Raw genomic sequence first — 16,863 nt, 5'->3', positions numbered from 1 at the left:
TAGGGTTAGGGTTAGGGACTTAGGGTTAGGGTTAGGGTTAGGGTTATATCACTTTTCAGGTTTCCTGTTATAGTAATTGAACAGGCGACACATATATGAATTAGTTTACAAAGTTGTGCTTTGCGTTTCTGTTCTTTCAATGGAAACTTGTTTCTGTGCCGTACAGTGCAAGATAACACTTTTCAGTTTTCCTGTATTCCTAATTGAGCGAGCGACACAAAGGTGATTCCGTTTAAAAGTAGTGGTTTGCTTTTCTGTTCTTTCGTTGGAAACTTGTTCTTGTGCTGTACAGTGAGATATATCACTTTTCAGTTTTCCTGTATTCCTAATGGAGCGAGTGACACACATGTGATTTAGTTTACAAATTAGTGATTTTCTTTTTTGTTCTTTCATTTGAAACTTGTTCCTGTGCTGTACAATATGATATATCACTTTTCAGTTTTCCTGTTATAATAATTGAACAGGCGACACCTATGTGAATTCGTTTACAAAGTTGTGCTTTGAGTTTCTGTTCTTTCGATGGAAACTTTTTCCTGTGCTGTACAGTGCGTTATATAACTTTTCAGTTTTCCTGTTATAATAATTGAACAGGCGACACATATGTGAATTAGTTTACAAAGTTGTGCTTTGCGTTTCTGTTCTTTCTTTGGAAACTTGTTTCTGTGCCATACAGTGTGCTTTAAAACTTTTCGGTTTTCCTGTATTCCTAATTGTGCGAGTGACACAAATGTGATTTAGTGTACAAAGTAGTGCTTTGGATTTCTGTTCTTCGGTTGGAAACTTGTTTCTGTGCTGTACAGTGTGATATATCAGTTTTCAGTTTTCCTGTTGTAATAATTGAACGGGCGATACGTATGTGATTTAGTTTACAAAGTTGTGCTTTGCTTTTCTGTTCTTTCGATGGAAACTTGTTTCTGTGCCATACAGTGCAAGATAACACTTTTCGGTTTTCCTGTATTCTTAATTGAGCGAGTGACACACATGTGATTCAGTTTACAAAGTAGTGCTTTTCATTTACGTTCTTTCGTTGGAAACTTGTTCCTGTTAGGAATAAGTTAGGGTTAGGGTCAGGGTTAGGGTTAGGGTTAGGGTTAGGTTAGGGCTCGGTAAGGGATAGGGTTAGGGTTAGGGTTAGGGTTAGGTTAGGGCTGGGTAAGGGATAGGGTTAGGGTTAGGGTTAGGGTTAGGGTTAGGGTTAGGGGTTAGGGTTAGGGTTAGCGTTAGAGTTAGGGACTTAGGGTTAGGGTTAGGGTTAGGGTTATATCACTTTTCAGGTTTCCTGTTATAGTAATTGAACAGGCGACACATATGTGAATTAGTTTGCAAAGTTGTGCTTTTCGTTTCTGTTCTTTCAATGGAAACTTGTTTCTGTGCCGTACAGTGCGAGATAACACTTTTCAGTTTTCCTGTATTCCTAATTGAGCGAGCGACACATAGGTGATTCCGTTTAAAAGTAGTGCTTTGCTTTTCTGTTCTTTCGTTGGAAACTTGTTCTTGTGCTGTACAGTGAGATATATCACTTTTCAGATTTCCTGTATTCCTAATGGAGCGAGTGACACACATGTGATTTAGTTTACAAATTAGTGATTTTCTTTTTTGTTCTTTCATTTGAAACTTGTTCCTGTGCTGTGCAATATGATATATCACTTTTCAGTTTTCCTGTTATAATAATTGAACAGGCGACACGTATGTGAATTCGTTTACAAAGTTTTGCTTTGAGTTTCTGTTCTTTCGATGGAAACTTTTTCCTGTGCTGTACAGTGCGTTATATAACTTTTCAGTTTTCCTGTTATAATAATTGAACAGGCGAAACATATGTGAATTAGTTTACAAAGTTGTGCTTTGCGTTTCTATTCTTTCTTTGGAAACTTGTTTCTGTGCCATACAGTGTGCTTTAAAACTTTTCGGTTTTCCTGTATTCCTAATTGTGCGAGCAACACAAATGTGATTTAGTGTACAAAGTAGTGCTTTGGATTTCTGTTCTTCGGTTGGAAACTTGTTTCTGTGCTGTACAGTGTGATATATCAGTTTTCAGTTTTCCTGTTGTAATAATTGAACGGGCGATACGTATGTGATTTAGTTTACAAAGTTGTGCTTTGCTTTTCTGTTCTTTCGATGGAAACTTGTTTCTGTGCCGTACAGTGCAAGATAACACTTTTCGGTTTTCCTGTATTCTTAAGTGAGCGAGTGACACACATGTGATTCAGTTTACAAAGTAGTGCTTTTCATTTACGTTCTTTCGTTGGAAACTTGTTCCTGTTAGGAATGAGTTAGGGTTAGGGTCAGGGTTAGGGTTAGGGTTAGGGTTAGGTTAGGGCTCGGTAAGGGATAGGGTTAGGGTTAGGGTTAAGGTTAGGGTTAGGTTAGGGCTGGGTAAGGGATAGGGTTAGGGTTAGGGTTAGGGTTAGGGTTAGGGTTAGGGTTAGGTTTAGGGTTAGGGTTAGGGTTAGGGTTAGGGTTAGGGACTTAGGGTTAGGTTTAGGGTTAGGGTTATATCACTTTTCAGGTTTCCTGTTATAATAATTGAACAGGCGACACATATGTGAATTAGTTTACAAAGTTGTGCTTTGTGTTTCTGTTCTTTCAATGGAAAATTGTTTCTGTGCCGTACAGTGCGAGATAACACTTTTCAGTTTTCCTATATTCCTAATGGAGCGAGTGACACACATGTGATTTAGTTTACAAATTAGTGATTTTCTTTTTTGTTCTTTCATTTGAAACTTGTTCCTGTGCTGTGCAATATGATATATCACTTTTCAGTTTTCCTGTTATAATAATTGAACAGGCGACACGTATGTGAATTCGTTTACAAAGTTGTGCTTTGAGTTTCTGTTCTTTCGATGGAAACTTGTTCCTGTGCTGTGCAGTGCGTTATATCACTTTTCAGTTTTCCTGTTATAATAATTGAACAGGGGACACGTATGTGAATTAGTTTACAAAGTTGTGCTTTGCAGTTCTGTTCTTTCTATGGAAACTTGTTTCTGTGCCATACAGTGCGAGATAAAACTTTTCTGTTTTCCTGTATTCCTAATTGTGCGAGCGAAACAAATGTGATTTAGTGTACAAAGTAGTGCTTTGGATTTCTGTTCTTCGGTTGGAAACTTTTTTCTGTGCTGTACAGTGTGATATATCAGTTTTCAGTTTTCCTGTTGTAATAATTGAACGGGCGATACGTATGTGACTTAGTTTACAAAGTTGTGCTTTGCTTTTCTGTTCTTTCAATGGAAACTTGTTTCTGTGCCATACAGTGCAAGATAACACTTTTCGGTTTTCCTGTATTCTTAATTTAGCGAGTGACACACATGTGATTCAGTTTACAAAGCAGTGCTTTAACACTTTTCGGTTTTCCTGTATTCTTAATTGAGCGAGTGACACACATGTGATTTAGTTTACAAAGTAGTGCTTTTCATTTACGTTCTTTCGTTGGAATCTTGTTCTTGTTAGGAATAAGTTGGGGTTAGGGTCAGGGATAGGGTTAGGGTTAGGGTTAGTTTAGGGCTCGGTAAGGGATAGGGTTAGGGTTAGGGTTAGGGTTAGGGTTAGGGTTAGGGTTAGGGTTAGGATTACGGTTAGGGTTAGGTTAGGGCTGGGTAAGGGATAGGGTTAGGGTTAGGGTTAGGGACTTAGGGTTAGGGTTAGGGTTAGGGTTATATCACTTTTCAGTTTTCCTGTTATAATAATTGAACAGGCGACACATATGTGAATTAGTTTACAAAGTTGTGCTTTGCGTTTCTGTTCTTTCAATGGAAACTTGTTTCTGTGCCGTAGAGTGCGAGATAACACTTTTCAGTTTTCCTGTATGCCTAATTGAGCGAGCGACACACAGGTGATTCCGTTTAAAAGTAGTGCTTTGCTTTTCTGTTCTTTCGTTGGAAACTTGTTCTTGTGCTGTACAGTGAGATATATCACTTTTCAGTTTTCCTGTATTCCTAATGGAGCGAGTGGCACACATGTGATTTAGTTTACAAATTAGTGATTTTCTTTTTTGTTCTTTCATTTGAAACTTGTTCCTGTGCTGTACAATATGATATATCACTTTTCAGTTTTCCGGTTATAATAATTGAACAGGCGACACCTATGTGAATTCGTTTACAAAGTTGTGCTTTGAGTGTCTGTTCTTTCGATGGAAACTTTTTCCTGTGCTGTACAGTGCGTTATATAACTTTTCAGTTTTCCTGTTATAATAATTGAACAGGCGACACATATGTGAATTAGTTTACAAAGTTGTGCTTTGCGTTTCTGTTCTTTCTTTGGAAACTTGTTTCTGTGCCATACAGTGTGCTTTAAAACTTTTCGGTTTTCCTGTATTCCTAATTGTGCGAGCGACACAAATGTGATTTAGTGTACAAAGTAGTGCTTTGGATTTCTGTTCTTCGGTTGGAAACTTGTTTCTGTGCTGTACAGTGTGATATATCAGTTTTCAGTTTTCCTGTTGTAATAATTGAACGGGCGATACGTATGTGATTTAGTTTACAAAGTTGTGCTTTGCTTTTCTGTTCTTTCGATGGAAACTTGTTTCTGTGCCATACAGTGTAAGATAACACTTTTCGGTTTTCCTGTATTCTTAATTGAGCGAGTGACACACATGTGATTCAGTTTACAAAGTAGTGCTTTTCATTTACGTTCTTTCGTTGGAAACTTGTTCCTGTTAGGAATAAGTTAGGGTTAGGGTCAGGGTTAGGGTTAGGGTTAGGTTAGGGCTCGGTAAGGGATAGGGTTAGGATTAGGGTTAGGGTTAGGTTAGGGCTGGGTAAGGGATAGGGTTAGGGTTAGGGTTAGGGTTAGGGTTAGGGTTAGGGGTTTGGGTTAGGGTTAGGGTTAGGTTTAGGGACTTAGGGTTAGGGTTAGGGTTAGGGTTATATCACTTTTCAGGTTTCCTGTTATAGTAATTGAACAGGCGACACATATGTGAATTAGTTTACAAAGTTGTGCTTTGCGTTTCTGTTCTTTCAATGGAAACTTGTTTCTGTGCCGTACAGTGCGAGATAACACTTTTCAGTTTTCCTGTATTCCTAATTGAGCGAGCGACACATAGGTGATTCCGTTTAAAAGTAGTGCTTTGCTTTTCTGTTCTTTCGTTGGAAACTTGTTCTTGTGCTGTACAGTGAGATATATCACTTTTCAGTTTTCCTGTATTCCTAATGGAGCGAGTGACACACATGTGATTTAGTTTACAAATTAGTGATTTTCTTTTTTGTTCTTTCATTTGAAACTTGTTCCTGTGCTGTGCAATATGATATATCACTTTTCAGTTTTCCTGTTATAATAATTGAACAGGCGATACGTATGTGAATTCGTTTACAAAGTTGTGTTTGAGTTTCTGTTCTTTCGATGGAAACTTGTTCCTGTGCTGTACAGTGCGTTATATAACTTTTCATTTTTCCTGTTATAATAATTGAACAGGCGACACATATGTGAATTAGTTTACAAAGTTGTGCTTTGCGTTTCTGTTCTTTCTTTGGAAACTTGTTTCTGTGCCATACAGTGCGCTTTAAAACTTTTCGGTTTTCCTGTATTCCTAATTGTGCGAGAGACACAAATGTGATTTAGTGTACAAAGTAGTGCTTTGGATTTCTGTTCTTCGGTTGGAAACTTGTTTCTGTGCTGTACAGTGTGATATATCAGTTTTCAGTTTTCCTGTTGTAATAATTGAACGGGCGATACGTATGTGATTTAGTTAACAAAGTTGTGCTTTGCTTTTCTGTTCTTTCGATGGAAACCTGTTTCTGTGCCGTACAGTGCAAGATAACACTTTTCGGTTTTCCTGTATTCTTAATTGAGCGAGTGACACACATGTGATTTAGTTTACAAAGTAGTGCTTTTCATTTACGTTCTTTCGTTGGAAACTTGTTCCTATTAGGAGTAAGTTAGGGTTAGGGTCAGGAATAGGGTTAGGGTTAGGGTTAGGTTAGGGCTCAGTAAGGGATCGGGTTAGGGTTAGGGTTAGGGTTAGGGTTAGGTTAGCTCTGGGTAAGGGATAGGGTTAGGGTTAGGGTTAGGGTTAGGGGTTAGGGTTAGGGTTAGGGTTAGGGTTAGGTTTGGGCTGGGTAAGGGATAGGGTTATGGTTAGGGTTAGGGACTTAGGGTTAGGGTTATGGTTAGGTTTATATCTCTTTTCAGTTTTCCTGTTATAATAATTGAACAGGCGACACATATGTGAATTAGTTTACAAAGTTGTGCTTTGCGTTTCTGTTCTTTCAATGGAAACTTGTTTCTGTGCCGTACAGTGCGAGATAACACTTTTCAGTTTTCCTGTATGCCTAATTGAGCGAGCGACACACAGGTGATTCCGTTTAAATGTAGGGCTTTGCTTTTCTGTTCTTTCGTTGGAAACTTGTTCTTGTGCTGTACAGTGAGATATATCACTTTTCAGTTTTCCTGTATTCCTAATGGAGCGAGTGACACACATGTGATTTAGTTTACAAATTAGTGATTTTCTTTTTTGTTCTTTCATTTGAAACTTGTTCCTGTGCTGTACAATATGATATATCACTTTTCAGTTTTCCTGTTATAATAATTGAACAGGCGACACGTATGTGAATTCGTTTACAAAGTTGTGCTTTGAGTTTCTGTTCTTTCGATGGAAGCTTGTTCCTGTGCTGTACAGTGCGTTATATAACTTTTCAGTTTTCCTGTTATAATAATTGAACAGGCGAAACATATGTGAATTAGTTTACAAAGTTGTGCTTTGCGTTTCTGTTCTTTCTTTGGAAACTTGTTTCTGTGCCATACAGTGCGCTTTAAAACTTTTCGGTTTTCCTGTATTCCTAATTGTGCGAGCGACACAAATGTGATTTAGTGTACAAAGTAGTGCTTTGGATTTCTGTTCTTCGGTTGGAAACTTGTTTCTGTGCTGTACAGTGTGATATATCAGTTTTCAGTTTTCCTGTTGTAATAATTGAACGGGCGATACGTATGTGATTTAGTTTACAAAGTTGTGCTTTGCTTTTCTGTTCTTTCGATGGAAACTTGTTTCTGTGCCGTACAGTGCAAGATAACACTTTTCGGTTTTCCTGTATTCTTAATTGAGCGAGTGACACACATGTGATTCAGTTTACAAAGTAGTGCTTTTCATTTACGTTCTTTCGTTGGAAACTTGTTCCTGTTAGGAATAAGTTAGGGTTAGGGTCAGGGTTAGGGTTAGGGTTAGGGTTAGGTTAGGGCTCGGTAAGGGATAGGGTTAGGGTTAGGGTTAGGGTTAGGTTAGGGCTGGGTAAGGGATAGGGTTAGGGTTAGGGTTAGGGTTAGGGTTAGGGTTAGGGTTAGGGTTAGGGGTTAGGGTTAGGGTTAGGGTTAGGGTTAGGGACTTAGGGTTAGGGTTAGGGTTAGGGTTATATCACTTTTCAGGTTTCCTGTTATAGTAATTGAACAGGCGACACATATGTGAATTAGTTTACAAAGTTGTGCTTTGCGTTTCTGTTCTTTCAATGGAAACTTGTTTCTGTGCCGTACAGTGCGAGATAACACTTTTCAGTTTTCCTGTATTCCTAATTGAGCGAGCGACACACAGGTGATTCCATTTAAAAGTAGTGCTTTGCTTTTCTGTTCTTTCGTTGGAAACTTGTTATTGTGCTGTACAGTGAGATATATCACTTTTCAGTTTTCCTGTATTCCTAATGGAGCGAGTGACACACATGTGATTTAGTTTACAAATTAGTGATTTTCTGTTTTGTTCTTTCATTTGAAACTTGTTCCTGTGCTGTACAATATGATATATCACTTTTCAGTTTTCCTGTTATAATAATTGAACAGGCGACACCTATGTGAATTCGTTTACAAAGTTGTGCTTAGGGTTAGGGTTAGGGTTATATCACTTTTCAGGTTTCCTGTTATAATAATTGAACAGGCGACACATATGTGAATTAGTTTACAAAGTTGTGCTTTGCGTTTCTGTTCTTTCAATGGAAACTTGTTTCTGTGCCGTACAGTGCGAGATAACACTTTTCAGTTTTCCTGTATTCCTAATTGAGCGAGCAACACACAAGTGATTCCGTTTAAGAGTAGTGCTTTGCTTTTCTGTTCTTTCGTTGGAAACTTGTTCTTGTGCTGTACAGTGAGATATATCACTTTTCAGTTTTCCTGTATTCCTAATGGAGCGAGTGACACACATGTGATTTAGTTTACAAATTAGTGATTTTCTTTTTTGTTCTTTCATTTGAAACTTGTTCCTGTGCTGTACAATATGATATATCACTTTTCAGTTTTCCTGTTATAATAATTGAACAGGCGATACGTATGTGAATTCATTTACAAAGTTGTGCTTGGAGTTTCTGTTCTTTCGATGGAAACTTGTTCCTGTGGTGTGCAGTGCGTTATATCACTTTTCAGTTTTCCTGTTATAATAATTGAACAGGCGACACATATGTGAATTAGTTTACAAAGTTGTGCTTTGCGTTTCTGTTCTTTCGATGGAAACTTGTTCCTGTGCTGTGCAGTGCGTTATATCACTTTTCAGTTCTCCTGTTATAATAATTGAACAGGTGACACATATGTGAATTAGTTTACAAAGTTGTGCTTTGCATTTCTGTTCTTTCTTTGGAAACTTGTTTCTGTGCCATACAGTGTGCTTTGAAACTGTTCGGTTTTCCTGTATTCCTAATTGTGCGCGCGACACAATAGTGATTTAGTGTACAAAGTAGTGCTTTGGATTTCTCTTCTTCGGTTGGAAACTTGTTTCTGTGCTGTACAGTGTGATATATCAGTTTTCAGTTTTCCTGTTGTAATAATTGAATGGGCGATACGTATGTGATTTAGTTTACAAAGTTGTGCTTTGCTTTTCTGTTCTTTCGATGGAAACTTGTTTCTGTGCCGTACAGTGCAAGATAACACTTTTCGGTTTTCCTGTATTCTTAATTGAGCGAGTGACACACATGTGATTCAGTTTACAAAGTAGTGCTTTTCATTTACGTTCTTTCGTTGGAAACTTGTTCCTGTTAGGAATAAGTTAGGGTTAGGGTTAGGGTTAGGGTTAGGGTTAGGGTTAGGGCCCAGTAAGGGATAGGGTTAGGGTTAGGGGTAGGGTTAGGGTTAGGGTTAGGTTAGGGCTGGGTAAGGGATAGGGTTAGGGTTAGGGTTAGGGTTACGGTTAGGGGTTAGGGTTAGGGTTAGTGTTAGGGTTAGGGACTTAGTGTTAGGGTTAGGGTTATATCACTTTTCAGGTTTCCTGTTATAATAATTGAAGAGGCAACACATATGTGAATTAGTTTACAAAGTTGTGCCTTGCGTTTCTGTTCTTTCAATGGAAACTTGTTTCTGTGCCGTACAGTGCGAGATAACACTTTTCAGTTTTCCTGTATTCCTAATTGTGCGAGCGACACACAGGTGATTCCGTTTAAGAGTAGTGCTTTGCTTTTTTGTTCTTTCGTTGGAAACTTGTTCTTGTGCTGTACAGTGAGATATATCACTTTTCAGTTTTCCTGTATTCCTAATGGAGCGAGTGACACACATGTGATTTAGTTTACAAATTAGTGATTTTCTTTTTTGTTCTTTCATTTGAAACTTGTTCCTGTGCTGTACAATATGATATATCACTTTTCAGTTTTCCTGTTATAATAATTGAACAGGCGACACGTATGTGAATTCGTTTACAAAGTTGTGCTTTGAGTTTCTGTTCTTTCGATGGAAACTTGTTCCTGTGCTGTGCAGTGCATTATATCACTTTTCAGTTTTCCTGTTATAATAATTGAACATGCGACACATATGTGAATTAGTTTACAAAGTTGTGCTTTGCGTTTCTGTTCTTTCGATGGAAACTTGTTCCTGTGCTGTGCAGTGCGTTATATCACTTTTCAGTTTTCCTGTTATAATAATTGAACAGGGGACACGTATGTGAATTAGTTTACAAAGTTGTGCTTTGCATTTCTGTTCTTTCTTTGGAAACTTGTTTCTGTGCCATACAGTGCGAGATAAAACTTTTCGGTTTTCCTGTATTCCTAATTGTGCGAGCGACACAAATGTGATTTAGTGTACAAAGTAGTGCTTTGGATTTCTGTTCTTCGGTTGGAAACTTGTTTCTGTGCTGTACAGTGTGATATATCAGTTTTCAGTTTTCCTGTTGTAATAATTGAATGGGCGATACGTATGTGATTTAGTTTACAACGTTGTGCTTTGCTTTTCTGTTCTTTCGATGGAAACTTGTTTCTGTGCCGTACAGTGCAAGATAACACTTTTCGGTTTTCCTGTATTCTTAATTGAGCGAGTGACACACATGTGATTCAGTTTACAAAGTAGTGCTTTTCATTTACGTTCTTTCGTTGGAAACTTGTTCCTGTTAGGAATAAGTTAGGGTTAGGTTTAGGGTTAGGGTTAGGGTTAGGGTTAGGGTTAGGGTTAGGGCCCAATAAGGGATAGGGTTAGGGTTAGGGGTAGGGTTAGGGTTAGGGTTAGGTTAGGGCTGGGTAAGGGATAGGGTTAGGGTTAGGGTTAGGGTTAGGGTTAGGGGTTAGGGTTAGGGTTAGGGTTAGGGTTAGGGACTTAGGGTTAGGGTTAGGGTTATATCACTTTTCAGGTTTCCTGTTATAATAATTGAACAGGCAACACATATGTGAATTAGTTTACAAAGTTGTGCTTTGCCTTTCTGTTCTTTCAATGGAAACTTGTTTCTGTGCCGTACAGTGCGAGATAACACTTTTCAGTTTTCCTGTATTCCTAATTGAGCGAGCGACACACAGGTGATTCCGTTTAAGAGTAGTGCTTTGCTTTTTTGTTCTTTCGTTGGAAACTTGTTCTTGTGCTGTACAGTGAGATATATCACTTTTCAGTTTTCCTGTATTCCTAATGGAGCGAGTGACACACATGTGATTTAGTTTACAAATTAGTGATTTTCTTTTTTGTTCTTTCATTTGAAACTTGTTCCTGTGCTGTACAATATGATATATCACTTTTCAGTTTTCCTGTTATAATAATTGAACAGGCGACACGTATGTGAATTCGTTTACAAAGTTGTGCTTTGAGTTTCTGTTCTTTCGAGGGAAACTTGTTCCTGTGCTGTGCAGTGCGTTATATCAGTTTTCAGTTTTCCTGTTTTTGAACAGGCGACACATATGTGAATTAGTTTACAAAGTTGTGCTTTGCGTTTCTGTTCTTTCGATGGAAACTTGTTCCTGTGCTGTGCAGTGCGTTATATCACTTTTCAGTTTTCCTGTTATAATAATTGAACAGGGGACACGTATGTGAATTAGTTTACAATGTTGTGCTTTGCATTTCTGTTCTTTCTTTGGAAACTTGTTTCTGTGCCATACAGTGCGCTTTAAAACTTTTCGGTTTTCCTGTATTCCTAATTGTGCGAGCGACACAAATGTGATTTAGTGTACAAAGTAGTGCTTTGGATTTCTGTTCTTCGGTTGGAAACTTGTTTCTGTGCTGTACAGTGTGATATATCAGTTTTCAGTTTTCCTGTTGTAATAATTGAATGGGCGATACGTATGTGATTTAGTTTACAAAGTTGTGCTTTGTTTTCTGTTCTTTCGATGGAAACTTGTTTCTGTGCCGTACAGTGCAAGATAACACTTTTCGGTTTTCCTGTATTCTTAATTGAGCGAGTGACACACATGTGATTCAGTTTACAAAGTAGTGCTTTTCATTTACGTTCTTTCGTTGGAAACTTGTTCCTGTTAGGAATAAGTTAGGGTTAGGGTCAGGGTTAGGGTTAGGGTTAGGGTTAGGTTAGGGCTCGGTAAGGGATTGGGTTACGGTTAGGGTTAGGGTTAGGGTTAGTTAGGGCTGGGTAAGGGATAGGGTTAGGGTTAGGGTTAGGGTTAGGGTTAGGGTTAGGGTTGGGGGTTAGGGTTAGGGTTAAGGTTAGGTACTTATGGTTAGGGTTAGGGTTAGGGTTATATCACTTTTCAGGTTTCCTGTTATAATAATTGAACAGGCGACACATATGTGAATTAGTTTACAAAGTTGTGCTTTGCGTTTCTGTTCTTTCAATGGAAACTTGTTTCTGTGCCGTACAGTGCGAGATAACACTTTTCAGTTTTCCTGTATTCCTAATTGAGCGAGCAACACACAAGTGATTCCGTTTAAGAGTAGTGCTTTGCTTTTCTGTTCTTTCGTTGGAAACTTGTTCTTGTGCTGTACAGTGAGATATATCACTTTTCAGTTTTCCTGTATTCCTAATGGAGCGAGTGACACACATGTGATTTAGTTTACAAATTAGTGATTTTCTTTTTTGTTCTTTCATTTGAAACTTGTTCCTGTGCTGTACAATATGATATATCACTTTTCAGTTTTCCTGTTATAATAATTGAACAGGCGATACGTATGTGAATTCATTTACAAAGTTGTGCTTGGAGTTTCTGTTCTTTCGATGGAAACTTGTTCCTGTGGTGTGCAGTGCGTTATATCACTTTTCAGTTTTCCTGTTATAATAATTGAACAGGCGACACATATGTGAATTAGTTTACAAAGTTGTGCTTTGCGTTTCTGTTCTTTCGATGGAAACTTGTTCCTGTGCTGTGCAGTGCGTTATATCACTTTTCAGTTCTCCTGTTATAATAATTGAACAGGTGACACGTATGTGAATTAGTTTACAAAGTTGTGCTTTGCATTTCTGTTCTTTCTTTGGAAACTTGTTTCTGTGCCATACAGTGTGCTTTGAAACTTTTCGGTTTTCCTGTATTCCTAATTGTGCGCGCGACACAATAGTGATTCAGTGTACAAAGTAGTGCTTTGGATTTCTCTTCTTCGGTTGGAAACTTGTTTCTGTGCTGTACAGTGTGATATATCAGTTTTCAGTTTTCCTGTTGTAATAATTGAATGGGCGATACGTATGTGATTTAGTTTACAACGTTGTGCTTTGCTTTTCTGTTCTTTCGATGGAAACTTGTTTCTGTGCCGTACAGTGCAAGATAACACTTTTCGGTTTTCCTGTATTCTTAATTGAGCGAGTGACACACATGTGATTCAGTTTACAAAGTAGTGCTTTTCATTTACGTTCTTTCGTTGGAAACTTGTTCCTGTTAGGAATAAGTTAGGGTTAGGTTTAGGGTTAGGGTTAGGGTTAGGGTTAGGGTTAGGGTTAGGGCCCAGTAAGGGATAGGGTTAGGGTTAGGGGTAGGGTTAGGGTTAGGGTTAGGTTAGGGCTGGGTAAGGGATAGGGTTAGGGTTAGGGTTAGGGTTAGGGTTAGGGGTTAGGGTTAGGGTTAGTGTTAGGGTTAGGGACTTAGTGTTAGGGTTAGGGTTATATCACTTTTCAGGTTTCCTGTTATAATAATTGAACAGGCAACACATATGTGAATTAGTTTACAAAGTTGTGCTTTGCGTTTCTGTTCTTTCAATGGAAACTTGTTTCTATGCCGTACAGTGCGAGATAACACTTTTCAGTTTTCCTGTATTCCTAATTGAGCGAGCGACACACAGGTGATTCCGTTTAAAATTAGTGCTTTGCTTTTCTGTTCTTTCGTTGGAAACTTGTTCTTGTGCTGTACAGTGAGATATATCACTTTTCAGTTTTTCTGTATTCCTAATGGAGCGAGTGAAACACATGTGATTTAGTTTACAAATTAGTGATTTTCTTTTTTGTTCTTTCATTTGAAACTTGTTCCTGTGCTGTACAATATGATATATCACTTTTCAGTTTTCCTGTTATAATAATTGAACAGGCGACACATATGTGAATTCGTTTACAAAGTTGTGCTTTGAGTTTCTGTTCTTTCGATGGAAACTTGTTCCTGTGCTGTACAGTGCGTTATATAACTTTTCAGTTTTCCTGTTATAATAATTGAACAGGCGACACATATGTGAATTAGTTTACAAAGTTGTGCTTTGCGTTTCTGTTCTTTCGATGGAAACTTGTTCCTGTGCTGTGCAGTGCGTTATATCACTTTTCAGTTTTCCTGTTATAATAAGTGAACAGGGGACACGTATGTGAATTAGTTTACAAAGTTGTGCTTTGCATTTCTGTTCTTTCTTTGGAAACTTGTTTCTGTGCCCTACAGTGCGCTTTAAAACTTTTCGGTTTTCCTGTATTCCTAATTGTGCAAGCGACACAAATGTGATTTAGTGTACAAAGTAGTGCTTTGGATTTCTGATCTTCGGTTGGAAACTTGTTTCTGTGCTGTACAGTGTGATATATCAGTTTTCAGTTTTCCTGTTGTAATAATTGAATGGGCGATACGTATGTGATTTAGTTTACAACGTTGTGCTTTGCTTTTCTGTTCTTTCGATGGAAACTTGTTTTTGTGCCGCACAGTGCAAGATAACACTTTTCGGTTTTCCTGTATTCTTAATTGAGCGAGTGACACACATGTGATTCAGTTTACAAAGTAGTGCTTTTCATTTACGTTCTTTCGTTGGAAACTTGTTCCTGTTAGGAATAAGTTAGGGTTAGGTTTAGGGTTAGGGTTAGGGTTAGGGTTAGGGTTAGGGCCCAGTAAGGGATAGGGTTAGGGTTAGGGGTAGGGTTAGGGTTAGGGTTAGGTTAGGGCTGGGTAAGGGATAGGGTTAGGGTTAGGGTTAGGGTTACGGTTAGGGGTTAGGGTTAGGGTTAGTGTTAGGGTTAGGGACTTAGTGTTAGGGTTAGGGTTATATCACTTTTCAGGTTTCCTGTTATAATAATTGAAGAGGCAACACATATGTGAATTAGTTTACAAAGTTGTGCTTTGCGTTTCTGTTCTTTCAATGGAAACTTGTTTCTGTGCCGTACAGTGCGAGATAACACTTTTCAGTTTTCCTGTATTCCTAATTGAGCGAGCGACACACAGGTGATTCCGTTTAAGAGTAGTGCTTTGCTTTTTTGTTCTTTCGTTGGAAACTTGTTCTTGTGCTGTACAGTGAGATATATCACTTTTCAGTTTTCCTGTATTCCTAATGGAGCGAGTGACACACATGTGATTTAGTTTACAAATTAGTGATTTTCTTTTTTGTTCTTTCATTTGAAACTTGTTCCTGTGCTGTACAATATGATATATCACTTTTCAGTTTTCCTGTTATAATAATTGAACAGGCGACACGTATGTGAATTCGTTTACAAAGTTGTGCTTTGAGTTTCTGTTCTTTCGATGGAAACTTGTTCCTGTGCTGTGCAGTGCATTATATCACTTTTCAGTTTTCCTGTTATAATAATTGAACATGCGACACATATGTGAATTAGTTTACAAAGTTGTGCTTTGCGTTTCTGTTCTTTCGATGGAAACTTGTTCCTGTGCTGTGCAGTGCGTTATATCACTTTTCAGTTTTCCTGTTATAATAATTGAACAGGGGACACGTATGTGAATTAGTTTACAAAGTTGTGCTTTCCATTTCTGTTCTTTCTTTGGAAACTTGTTTCTGTGCCATACAGTGCGAGATAAAACTTTTCGGTTTTCCTGTATTCCTAATTGTGCGAGCGACACAAATGTGATTTAGTGTACAAAGTAGTGCTTTGGATTTCTGTTCTTCGGTTGGAAACTTGTTTCTGTGCTGTACAGTGTGATATATCAGTTTTCAGTTTTCCTGTTGTAATAATTGAATGGGCGATACGTATGTGATTTAGTTTACAAAGTTGTGCTTTGCTTTTCTGTTCTTTCGATGGAAACTTGTTTCTGTGCCGTACAGTGCAAGATAACACTTTTCGGTTTTCCTGTATTCTTAATTGAGCGAGTGACACACATGTGATTCAGTTTACAAAGTAGTGCTTTTCATTTACGTTCTTTCGTTGGAAACTTGTTCCTGTTAGGAATAAGTTAGGGTTAGGTTTAGGGTTAGGGTTAGGGTTAGGGTTAGGGTTAGGGTTAGGGCCCAGTAAGGGATAGGGTTAGGGTTAGGGGTAGGGTTAGGGTTAGGGTTAGGTTAGGGCTGGGTAAGGGATAGGGTTAGGGTTAGGGTTAGGGTTAGGGTTAGGGGTTAGGGTTAGGGTTAGGGTTAGGGTTAGGGACTTAGGGTTAGGGTTAGGGTTATATCACTTTTCAGGTTTCCTGTTATAATAATTGAACAGGCAACACATATGTGAATTAGTTTACAAAGTTGTGCTTTGCCTTTCTGTTCTTTCAATGGAAACTTGTTTCTGTGCCGTACAGTGCGAGATAACACTTTTCAGTTTTCCTGTATTCCTAATTGAGCGAGCGACACACAGGTGATTCCGTTTAAGAGTAGTGCTTTGCTTTTTTGTTCTTTCGTTGGAAACTTGTTCTTGTGCTGTACAGTGAGATATATCACTTTTCAGTTTTCCTGTATTCCTAATGGAGCGAGTGACACACATGTGATTTAGTTTACAAATTAGTGATTTTCTTTTTTGTTCTTTCATTAGAAACTTTTTCCTGTGCTGTACAATATGATATATCACTTTTCAGTTTTCCTGTTATAATAATTGAACAGGCGACACGTATGTGAATTCGTTTACAAAGTTGTGCTTTGAGTTTCTGTTCTTTCGAGGGAAACTTGTTCCTGTGCTGTGCAGTGCGTTATATCAGTTTTCAGTTTTCCTGTTTTTGAACAGGCGACACATATGTGAATTAGTTTACAAAGTTGTGCTTTGCGTTTCTGTTCTTTCGATGGAAACTTGTTCCTGTGCTGTGCAGTGCGTTATATCACTTTTCAGTTTTCCTGTTATAATAATTGAACAGGGGACACGTATGTGAATTAGTTTACAATGTTGTGCTTTGCATTTCTGTTCTTTCTTTGGAAACTTGTTTCTGTGCCATACAGTGCGCTTTAAAACTTTTCGGTTTTCCTGTATTCCTAATTGTGCGAGCGACACAAATGTGATTTAGTGTACAAAGTAGTGCTTTGGATTTCTGTTCTTCGGTTGGAAACTTGTTTCTGTGCTGTACAGTGTGATATATCAGTTTTCAGTTTTCCTGTTGTAATAATTGAATGGGCGATACGTATGTGATTTAGTTTACAAAGTTGTGCTTTGTTTTCTGTTCTTTCGATGGAAACTTGTTT

The sequence above is a fragment of the Meriones unguiculatus genome (genome assembly GCF_030254825.1).
Source record: "Meriones unguiculatus strain TT.TT164.6M chromosome 13 unlocalized genomic scaffold, Bangor_MerUng_6.1 Chr13_unordered_Scaffold_34, whole genome shotgun sequence".
NCBI classification, from domain to species: Eukaryota; Metazoa; Chordata; class Mammalia; order Rodentia; family Muridae; genus Meriones; species Meriones unguiculatus.
The sequence above is the reverse complement of the archived record's forward strand: the minus strand, read 5'-3'. Positions refer to the sequence as shown.